Source organism: Excalfactoria chinensis, chromosome 1, assembly GCF_039878825.1.
Source record: "Excalfactoria chinensis isolate bCotChi1 chromosome 1, bCotChi1.hap2, whole genome shotgun sequence".
Classification (NCBI taxonomy): Eukaryota; Metazoa; Chordata; class Aves; order Galliformes; family Phasianidae; genus Excalfactoria; species Excalfactoria chinensis.
This window is the reverse complement of record NC_092825.1, coordinates 34,902,506-34,914,965: the sequence shown is the minus strand read 5'-3', so window position 1 is coordinate 34,914,965 and position 12,460 is coordinate 34,902,506.

Here is a 12,460-nt window from a genome sequence, read left to right as displayed (position 1 = left end):
TGACAGTCTTCCTTTTCTAAATGTTCCTGTCTACACTGTAAGAAAAATGACTATATTAATGTTAATTTGACTTTTTTCAAAAGATGATCTTTGTGTGCATTATTCGCAATCAGATATTTTAAAATATTATTCTTGAAGGCAGTTAAGAATATTTTGGTGAATATATCGCTGTCTAGTAATGCTAATCACTGAGAACATTATAATGACAGCAGCAGAATATCGACACTGTTTGAAGATGCAGTAAGTCATCTGTCATGACTGCATCTGCCTTCTTTTTGAGAGTTTGGACTTGACCCCATCATCTTCACCTGATATTGGCTCCCGCCTTCCAGAAGAAAAATGTGAACCTGGGCTTTTCTGTATTTCACAAATAGTGTGTATGTTCTTGAAGATTATCAGCAAGGAGAACTTAACTTTGAATTTTCCTTGAAGCAAAAGTGACATCCATTGAAATGATGACATTTGCATGTCATGAGGAGAGTCATTTCTAAATATAAGTCTACTCTGGAGGCTCAAAAACAACGAAGATTCAATTAAGAACTCAAAAATGAGCATAGTATGAAATTGGACCATACTAGATTACAAATACGTGCAAAAGACAGTAAGCATCAAGTGAGACCTGCCTGTGAGCTGTGCCTAAAGTTTTTGGATCAGAGGCAGCATGCAGAAAAGTATCGGCTTATTTGTCCTATTATGAGAGCTACACAGTTAGCTTAAAGCTATCTATAATAACACTTGTGTGGTTGCAGTGTAGGCATACACTTTGATAGGAAGCCAGAAAGATTTCTTACATGAAGGAATTATCATAATTTTGATAGTGCTTTGAAGTGTTTCTCTGATCAAGCAGTGCTGCTCTTCCCATGAGATCACTAGCTACTGAAATTACTGCTGCTTTGTCAAGACACTCTGGCCTGAAGCAGAGCACCAGAAGCCAGCAAGAGGTGCTCTGCTATTGGATTTCTTTGTCTCCATCTTTCTCAAGGGAAAACATGTGAAAATATTTGGTAAGAATCTTCTGAAATTGCACTGTTCTCTATTTCAGGCTGTTGTAGTGTTCCAATAACTCCTACAGCGAATCAGCAGTGTCAAGAGCTGGGTAACAGATAAATGTGTTTAAAAAAATACTATCAAATATGTTCAACTAGAAGAAAAGGTTAACAGGCATTTCCACTGTGGAAATAGATGTCAGTCACCTTTTTACATTGAAATATTTGGCAAATTATGGCAGTTAAGCCTTGTTGTTGGGAAACTGGGACACACCCATAAACAGAGCATAGTCCATCTCACCACAGAGCTCTGTGTCAAAGCAAGTTGTCTCAGCTGTCTTCAGGACATAACAGAGTCAAGGACTGAGCAGCCACTGATATGGCCTGATGGTGAAAGCAGGGAAGACAGAGATAGCAGAGGCCTCAGCAATGGCCTCCCCTGTTGCCTCAGTGGCCATCTGTTTGTTATCCTCTACTGCTCCAAGGCTGCTGAGCACCCCGTCCCAGGCAACCTAAACTCCTCTCCTGCCCTCTGCCAGAAAACAAGAATCCCAGCAGTGGTGCTTCTTCCCTACTTTGACTCTTCTGGAGATGTTGCCCAGGATCCCCTCCAACTTCTTTGTAAAGTGCCAAGACAATCCCTCACATTGGAAGGCATCTGAGAAGGTAAGTTTTTCAAGTTATTTAAACAGCACCACATTCAAAACAGCTATACATGGTTCTTGTACGTTCCTTTTAACTAGAGTTATACTCTCCAAGGCCAGCACCTCTGTCAGTGATCAAATATCTGAATTATTTTCATTGTCTTTTGTGATTTCTATTACCCATTTTCAGAAAATATATTACTCCCAGCATGAATTCTAGTTAAAGTGCTATAGATCACAGATCTTTAATAGTTTGGATCTTTGGTTCTAAATACTGCATTATTGTAAAAAATAAGAATGGAGACTTGCAAACTCAGTGAGGATCTTGTTGAATTCACTCACCACATACCTGTCAGCCCAAACTCGATCAAAAATAAGATATTTCCAGAGTAGCAGCTATTCATCTATCCATCAATTTTCACATCTTCTTTTGGCTTTCAAGTTAGAAACAGCAGTTTTAACGTTCACTGATAAAGACATTGTGACGGTGATGGATGGAGTTCCAGAAACATGTGCTAAGGGTGTGACTGATGTCAGAGATTTACATAAGTTAAGCAAAGAGATTCTACTCAGTCTAGTGGAGCCAGTGTCTTGATCTCCATCACCAAAGGAATCTCACTAAGCTATGCAGTCATTTATCAGATGATATGGTAATTCAAGTACTGTCAGAAAGGTATTTTGGCAGTCGCTGCTGAGTACAGAGTTCATAAATTTTTGCAGAGGTACTGTTGTTGTAGCCAGAATTGTTTGTATGTTGGCTGGTGAGCAGAAATATATCTTTTATTCAGTCTTCTGATAGAATTGGAGATAATCCCTAAGATTTCAGGTACAAAAGCCCTTCTTTAATTTTGAAACAGCAGAACCCACAGATAAACTGAGATTGCCACAGTGTTAATCAGTGGAAGCAGGAGAACAGAAGTTTGTTTCTGAAGAGGAGAAATGAGCATTAGACATCTAGCTGCACTGGAACAGTGCACGCCTTAATCTGTAATGGGGAAGGGAGCTGCTTCAGGCTGGGTGGTGAGCTGGGCAGCAAGGATCACAGTGTTGTACTGTGTTCACAGATGTACCCAGGGTACCTCAGAAGTCTGGGGATCTCATGAAACGCTCCCAAGATGAGCTGTGTTCTCATTTAATAGAGGCCCCTACATTCCTTTTGTGGAACACTTTGTGTTAGAATAAGTAACTTGGGGAGGTGCTAATCTTTTGCTCCAGAGATGACATTAGTGACAGAAATATAAGTGACAGCCTTGACAGTACACAAGGAAGTTCATTAGCAGATAGGAGGAGGAAACAAGCATTAAGAATGGCAAGTAGCAAGTCACCATCTTCTTTCTTTGCAAAAACAAAGCAACTTCACATAACAACTTTCACCAAAGGCTCACTCCACTTTTCTTCACCTTCCAATAATTAGACCTCCCAGTACTCCCTGAGGGGAAAGTATTACTTTGCAAAAACTAAATTACTTGCATTCTTCTAAGGATAAATGATTTGCCAACAGGCACAGAGCAAATCAGTGGCTTTGATTTATAGCTCTGATCTGGCCTGACTGCAGGGGAAGACATTTCTGGATTTGCATGGATCCCCACCAGAGAAAGATCCAGCACAGAGCCAGGATCCAGCAGTGTGAACCTCAGTATTCTTTCTAGGAGAAGTCATTCACCTTTTTTCTTGTCCAAGTTACTGCTTTCAGGGTGAGGTCTGCAATGTCTATGCATTATGCATTTGACAGAAGAAAATAGAATACAGTAAGAATGTTATAATGTGATAATGTATGTTTATAGGCATTGACACTCTTAAAATTGTGTTTGAGCAATCTAGCTGTAATATTTCTTGTTTCTATAGAACTCTTCACTAGCTAATTTTGTAAGTGGGTCTGATCGGGCTCATTTAATTCATCATTTTCATTTGACTCATTAATCTCTGCCTCTCCTTTGAAAGATAATCTGCATTTAATGGCTATGTTATGTAATATGCAGCAAGACAGGAATATCTTGCATACTTTCAGAGGGCAATATTGTAATGTGTCACTAGATTTATCTATGCATCAAAAACTCATTTTTAAGATACCCAAAGTACTTTCAATTACCAGTGGGGTGACTTTCGAAGCATTGCTGTAATTTGTTTCTGGGAGAGTGTGAGGATTAGAAATCATAGTCATGTAACAGTTTTTAAGGTACAGCTGCAATGATACACACAAAAAACTAAGGGTGGGAACAAATTAAATAATATATTTTATATTTTCTTAGCAACAACTACTCACCGTAAAGCCATTCCTTCTGACAATCACTGTGCTAAGATTTTTCATAGAGTGATGTATGTGATTCAAGGCATTGGCAGGAGGAAGGTGAGTTCAAACCCTCACTTTCCCCACACTCACTGCAGGTCCTCTCAGGAACACAAAGTGCTTGCAGTCCTGCTGTCAGCAGGTAAGTAGAATTCATTTTCAGTGGCAGATGTCAATCTGCACACCTTTTAACTTGTGAATGAAGGTGTTCAGTGTTCTTCAAGCATCTCTTAGAGACACAAACTGACAGCAGCTGGAGAAATTTAAAGACACGGCGGGGCAGTAAATCTGCCCCCGTATTGATTTTGATTCCTTCTTTGTAATATGTTTCCCAGGCTGGAAAGTATGTTGAAAGAACATTTGCAGACCTGGATGTTCACCCGGTATTTCTTCTCTTAACTTCATCCCTGCTAGAGGGTTTGCTGTGTCAATTCTAGGAAATGTGGGATGCCTACAGTGTGGTGCATCTTCTTGCTCCTCTAGTTGCCTCTAAAGCCATATATCACTGGAGCTAATGTAAGAATCCCAATATTAAACTTAAAATGATAGAAATAACTAAAGGTGACATTGCAGATACATTCTTAATGGCATTAGGACTCATCTTAAGATACAATCATAGAAACTTCCTATATTTTACTGAATTTATGTTACTCACTGATTAATCTCTGAGACTGTCTTTCACAGGTCTTTCATTTAAGATGTTCTCTGTTAGCATCCAGCATACATTTACATGCTCGGGCACATTTTATTTTCCTAATCACTTTGCTCAGGATTTCATTTTATTAACAAATTGAGACTTCTAATTAAAGCATTCAAGTTCCATCTCCTAAAATCTTGTTTTGTTTCTCATTTGAATTCTTTCCTATACTGGATGTATCATTCCAATTGTACTGAAACCAAAATTGGAAAAACATAGATTATAACTCATTGCCCAGTGACGAGGTGTATTAGAGTGTGATCCCAAAATGATGCTTGCTCATTTTGCTACTGTAACTCATTGCAAACTTGTACCTCCTTTACACTGCTAAGTTCTCTAGACTATTTTACACTAGTGTTATTCAAGTTTCTCCATTCTACTGATTAATTGAATTTGTAAATTATTTTTTCCCAAGAGAACAACCTTGCATTTAGAGGTGAATCTTATTTTATTTTCTGCTCATTATTCAGCTCTCTAGGCTCTTGTAATTTTTTTCCCCATCCTTACTGTTAACAAGTCCATCACACTGTAAATTTCATTAATGGGATGTTTTTTCTTCCTTTCTGAGAAATCATTAATGAAGATATTAAAACTTGAGCAAACCCAGGCATTCACTAGCTATCTCACCCGTGTCTTACAAATTGCCACTTCTCATTATCTTTTGTTAATAGGTCTTCAGCCAGCTTCAGCCCGTGCATGTGCTGGTTTGTTCCCTAGACAATTTGAATTAATTTTGAAAGCTGCTGCTGAATGCTTTATTAAAATAAATAAATAAATAAAATATAGCCACAGCTCTGAATTCATAAAAAAAATATATATATATTGATATTTTGTATAAAAAACAACCAATGGTGTTTGTCTTGAAAGATCCATACTTTGTAAATTCACATTACTTGTTGCTGTTTCTTTCACCATCCTCCAGAATTTTAGACAATCGTTTTCCCCCCAGCACTTCTTTAGCATCCTAAAGATCAAAGTCAGATTTCTTAGGACAGTATTATGGCTGCCTGTATAGAACCACTGTGTCTGGCTGCCTTCAACTTTCTGAAGCCCAGCAGTAAATAATCGTTTAAAATTATTCCTCAATTTCGATTCTTCTGTTTGTATGATATGTAACCAATAGTGGCTTGAAATGCATGTAGAGGCTGTGAAGCCTTAGAACTGTTTCTTGTCTGTTCTTGTTTTTATAGACAATTTCCAGATTATTGACACAACACTCTACTGCTTCACTTCCATACATGCCTCTCAATCTCCTTCTTCATTGAATTGCTTGGTGCTATTTTTCTGTTCCAGTTTCCCAGTACTATGCTAACCTAGTTACTTTCCAGTGTCTTTATTCAAAGCCATACCAGTTTGTGTTATTATTTTATTTTTATGCAAATCAGTTTTTATAGACACCTCATTCATAACTTACTGCCAGTTGCCTTTGCTGTGAAGAAGATAATTGTGCCATCTTCCCTGTGTTATTACATAATACCAAGAAGTTTTTTGGTTCTTTTTTTTTTTTTTAAATGTAAGACATTGCAAATCAAAAAGACCTGGAGAATATAAAGGCTATTATATATGAGACAAGATTTCCCCGACAATGACATCAAAGAGACAGGAAGAAATTAAATTCCTCATGAATAAGGCAGGTCATGCCTGACCAACGGTGGCCTTCTGTGATGGAATGATGACATCTGTGAACAAAGGGAAGGCAACTGATGTCATCTACCTGGACTTCTGCAAGGCCATTGACATGGTTCCCCACCACATCCTTATTGCTAAACTGGAGAGTTATTGGTTTTTAGTATGAATGAATATTCATTCATTGGATAATGAGTTGGTTGGAAGGTCACAGCCAGTCAGTGTAACTTTGTCCTAGAGGAGACTGTTCTGTAGTGGTTTCCCCCAAGGGTCCATCTTAGAAACAGTGCTCTTTAACAGCAGTATAAATAAATAAAGAGCATATGCTCTTTATTGATGACCTAGACAATGGAACTGAATGCACTCTCAGCAAGTTTGCAGACGACACAAAATGGAGTGGTGCAGCTGATGGAATGAACAACATTCCAAGGAATATGGATAGGCTTGGGAAGTGGGCCCATGTGAATGTAATGAAATCCAACAAGGTCAAGTGCAAGTTGTTGCACTTGTTTCAGAGCAATGCCTGATATGGGTACAGGCTGGGAGAACTCACTGAGAGCAAATCTGTTGAGAAGAACTTGGGGATTCTGGTGGACAAAAAGCTGGACATGAGTCAGCAGTGTGGCCCAGAAGGCCAGCAGTGTTCTGGTCTGCATCAAAAGAAGGGTGGCCAGCAGGGAGAGGGGGGTTATTGTTCCTCTCTACTCTGTTCTTGTGAGGCCACATCCAGGTGTAGAGCCTCTAATACAGAGAGAATGCAAAACTGTTGGTCCAGAGGAGGGCCAAAAAGATGACCAGAAAATGCTGGAGCATTCTCTTATGAAAAAAAAAATAATAATAATAAAAAATTAAAAAAAAAAATAAAAAATCAAGGGAGCAGAGCTTGTTTAGCCTGGAGAAGAAAAGGCCTTGTGGCCTTCAAGTACTTAGCAGGAGTTTATAATCAGGAGGGAGACTGACTTTTCACGTGGTCTGATAGTGATAGGACAAGGGGGAACAGTTTTAAACTAAAAGAGGGGAGATTAGGGTTAGATATTAGGGGGGAAATTTTCATTCAGAGAATGATGAGGCAGTGGCAAAGGCTGTCCAGAGAAGCTGTGTATGTCCCATCCCTGAAGGCATTCAAGGCCAGATTGGAGAGGTCCTTTGGCAATTCTGATCTAGGTCCTGATTTAGTGGTTGACAATACTGACCATGGCAGGGGAGTTGCTATAGTTTTAACCATTAGGGTCCCTTCCAGCCCAAGCCATCCTATGATTCTATGATTCTATGAATAAAACAAACCAGAACCTTACATGGAGAATGCATCTGCTCTTCATCCTTGGAATATTTCAAGAACTTCATAGGTTTTAGTCAAAAGCACTACTCTGTATCTTTTTCTGAGTAATGTCATTAAGAAATAGTCAAACCCTAAATATCAGTTTAGGTATCAAAAGTTACTATTCCACATATCGTGTGAAAAAATATCTGTCTTCAATTGTCAAACTTGCAGCAATGGTGGACAATTATCTGCTATCTGTAAAGTGTCATTGTTCTGAACAGTGCATATCCATTATTATTATCCTTATTTTGGATCCCATACATTTTGTCAAAAGAAATACACAAAGGAAAAAAAAAAAAAAAAATGAAAGAAAAAAAAAAAAAGCGCCCTACTGGAACTCTGTTGGTCTGATGATTACTTTTTTAAATGCATGTTCTGAATCTTCTCCCTGAGTTCATCTTCAACTACTAATTTATTCTACAGTAAATGAAGTAACATTTTACATGAAGTGCATAAATCACTTTGGGTCATGCCCTAAAATTTCCAATCTAAATTAACCTACTACTGAAATTAATTTATGATATTAATATTTTCTACTCACCTTACTTCATCAATTGCATATTTTATGATGCAATACATTGTTTTTACTCCATATTGACTAAGAGAACCTTCCTAACAAGCTCAAATTTAGTCATCTATCCAGTAGACACCTTAACTTAGCAAATCTGACACACATTGTAGGAAACAGACTCTCTGGAAGTAGTGCATTCCACTAGTTTGTCTCAAATGTTCAAATCTCTGTAGCTCTGGTAAAATAGGACTGGATAGAACATTAATTGAATCTCTACTACCAGGACACATAGAAGCCCCAGTCCTGCTCTGCCTTCAGGCCAGTGGATGCAATCCTTCTCTTGCGGACTTCAGTACAAATTAGTAGTTGGTAGCACAACATGGAGAGAGTGGGTGTACTTATTAAGAAGACAAACTACCTTGCCCAGCTGAAGGTGAGTCCATTGCACTTACTCAAATCTATTTGCATGCCTACACTTACTCTGCTGCAGTTTATAGAATCAGTTCTCATTTTCTTAGTTTTAGCAGATGTTATTTTTTCAAACACAATACAGTTGGTATTTTGTACATTTGCACCATCAGGCTTGTATCTGGTCAGCAGAAGCTGCTGGTATAGGAAGGAAATAGCAGACACCTAAACAAACCACTTATGTACTCAAACTGTGTAGCACCATTTTATATCCTCTCACAAAGTACGTTTGCTGAACACAAATGAAATGCTGTTAAAACTGTAACTTCAACTGCACACACACATTTGAAAATATGACCTTCATTTCTTCATTTATTATATGCATAATTTGGAGTACTTAGCCTCCACAGAAGTTCTGTGCAGATATATCAATTAAAAATTTACCCATTTTAACTGCATCGTACACAAAAATAGTAAAATGCCTACCTCGTATATGCCTCTGAAATTTTGGTATGGGGCAAGGTCACAGAGGAATGAATTATGCAAAGAGAGAGATGGGGACAGTTTTTATGAGCCATGATCCTGTTGGTTTTTTTAATTCAGCTGACTCTTCTTCCCAGGCTGAACTGTGTTATTGAAAAATACTCTCAGTGATAAGGAGATTTAAACAGAACAAAAAAAATCCTGAGTCAATCATTTATCTGCTATTGAATTCTTTGAACTAATCTCAGCTCACGAAGGAGCTCCCTTAAGCACTTTGTATATTTTAGTATGATACAGGAATCTGCATACATGGTACAGCCTGTGGCTTATGCTGTTTTAAAACAAAAGGCAAAAATCTGTACTGAATGGCACATCTGATGAAATCCTCATCCCAGCTTCAACCAGTCATAGTAAGGCACTACTGAAGTCTTCAAATTTTACTGCTTCTCAACACTGTGAAATTTAGTGAACACCATCATCAGCTATTGATCTTAATTTAGACATAGCTTGTCTTACTGTCACTGATAAGTACAGGAAGAATATCTTAAAATGCATGTTTCACTGATCATTGGCCAGTGAAGAATAAAAACTTGAACTCCCTCCTGTCACATTGGTTCCACTGGAGATAACTGCAACTGATTAGCATTAAATGGAACACACTGATGCAGAATAACCCTCACTATCAATACCTCTTTTCTTTCTTAAAGTCAAAATTTATTCTAAATCCTCTTTTTACTAGCTTTTTGCAAAGCTGCATTCTCACTTGTGTCTACTTCATGTCTTCCAGCTTTACTGGTTGGGATTTTCCTCTGCCTGTCCTTTACAGCTGCACAGACCTTCAGAAAACAGTCAAGGAAGACATCCCATTCCCACTTTCCATTTCCTCCATGTGCAACTGCTTTCCACGCTGACACGATCTCCTTTGGACTTACTTATCTACCTTGAGGTTTCTTATGTGCTTGGGTTAACCTACTGTGACATCAAATACCCAAAACCTTATAGGCACTTTGAAAGGGACAGAACTGCTCTGATTTCAACTTGTACATATGGAAATAGATGCTGCTTTTTGTGTCAAGCCTTCTATTATGACACAATTATGCTACTGCAGAAATGTGTTTCAAATTCAATCTGCTAAGCAACTGAGTGGGATGGAAACAAATGGGTTACATCCATGATTGTAGAGCGGAAACAATGCATAAAAATGCCATTTGGGATATTAACTATAAATAGTTAATGGATCTAAAAATGCATCTCTGAAAATGATACAATTTATTGAAATCATATTTGTGAGCTATTTCATCTTTTTAAGGAACTCACTCTCTCACATTTGTGCTTGTGCTCATTGCAACCTTCTGACAGTTTTATGGTTGAAAAGTTCAAGGTACATCTCATAATTGCACCAGGAACATGCATTTATCACTGGCAACAGTTCTGTGCCACATGAAATGAATTAGTGTAATAGACATGTCATGTAATAGCATCTCATTATCCTCCCCCTCTTCCTCCTCTTTCTTAACCTTCTGCAATGAGCAGGTCAAAAATGATGGTAAGTATAACAAACACAATTCCTGAGTAAGTTCCAGAAGCATTACTTTGCTAAAAGTAATGGTACGACAGTAGAGTGAGTAATTAGCATCACTGAGAAAGTGCAGAAAGTGCCAAACAAGGATTTGAGCTGTAACGCTGCTGCTGATGCACCTGTAGTTCAACAGATACTGAGCTGAGGCACTTCGCTGGGACAGGGACAGCACCATGCAAGACCAGGGCTACTTAGAAACCCCTGCACTGGTTTCCTTATTGCAGCCTTCTAATTACTCTTAGAGACAAGATACATACAAGATACAAAGTCCAAAAACATGCAAAATACACCCAGGCTCTCCCAGCTGCTCCTGAGAAGGAGAGCAGCAGGACTGTGTCAAAAAGAGGAAGCGATACAAAAGAAACACACCTGAGACTTAACTCTCACTGTGGCCCTGTTGATGCAGTTCTCATTCAGCCTTGCCGAATTAGCTCCTATTCTACTGCATGTGCAATTGGCATAGACAGTGCATAACAAGCTAGGTTCAGTACAGAGGAGTTTCTGTAATTTGACATCAGCTGAAGATGCAAGCAACAACCACTACAATCACTTGTAGGCATTTCAGCAGTGTGTCTTTTTCTAACTATTCAGCAATTTGTTTGCTTTAATTAGATCGCGCAGTATATGCAGCTGTGTATATGGCTGCTAACTCAAAGACTAAGCTTCAACATAATGAGGCTTTAATTTCCCAAGCACATCCTCATTATTTCACATCAAATCAACCTTACCTTGCTTGCGCTGTTTTGACAACTGCCTTTGTTCTCAGCTTCCCATCCTATCCACGATACAGCCCTGTCCACCAAAATAGGTTGTTCTCAATACCATTCTTCTAAAACGTGGTTTATGTGTTTCATTCTCAGAAGAGCCAGGATTATCACCATCTCACAGAATGGTTTCTTTCATCTCATGAGGCCTTGATCCTGCTCTGTTCCAGCAGAGTCAAAGTAACTCTAATAGCAGTCAGGCCCTGCACAATGGCTTTTATTCAGAAGGTGCAGATTAAAAGAAGCTAGGTATTTTTTGCTAAGTACAGGAGGAAGCAGGGAATTAGCCAGGAAAAAACTGATTTTCCATTATTAAGACAGATCTGAATAAGCAAATACTCAAGTCAATTTACAAACCAAAGTCTCTAACTTCTCTCCCTCCAGCTCAGCTGCTGAGCTTTCAAAGCAAATGAATGTCTTTAAAGTTCTGCTCTGACTGAAGATACTGAGCTGAGAGCAAATAAACAGCTCTTCATTTGGTCTTGTATGAAAATGTTCAACTTGAAAGCAGCTCAGCCACTGACTGAAGTGCTACTGATTGCTGTGGCTGCACTGGGGAAGAAAAAAAGCATGTTCTTTTTGAAGCTTGATTAGGAGATGTTCTGCCAGTGGGATTTCAGAGGGAAGTGCCATTTCTCTCTTTTCACAATCTGCCTCATCTCCTAAGGATGCTTCCAAGGTGGCTGTGCAGCTTGTCTCACCTGCTTCAACTCACCAGAGAGGTCTATGTAGTAGAAAAGGGAGGGAGGAGGCCCCTTTCAGAGGCAGTACGCCCTAGCCATTCACTGTTCATTTAACATACCAGGATCCTATCTTAATGTCAAGCCTCCGTGCCAGCTCTCGAGCCACCTCTTCGGGGGTCCTTTATTTCTGTATCAGAACTGTAGTCAGGAGAAAAGATTTGAAGGATACTTTTCCATAGTTCAAAGACAGGTGCACACAGGAAGGTCACAATTCTAGCCTCACAGTAATCCTGTCCTCTATGGGTAGGATGCTACATGCTCAGGTAGGACCCAGCTCTGCTTATCTGCGTTCAAAGCTCCTGTTGTGCTTTGCAAAATCAGAACCATACAGATTCCTTTTTTTTTTTTTTTTTTTTTTTTTTTTTCCAGCACGCTAAGGTGTGCAAATACAGAAGAAAACATCTTCATTGT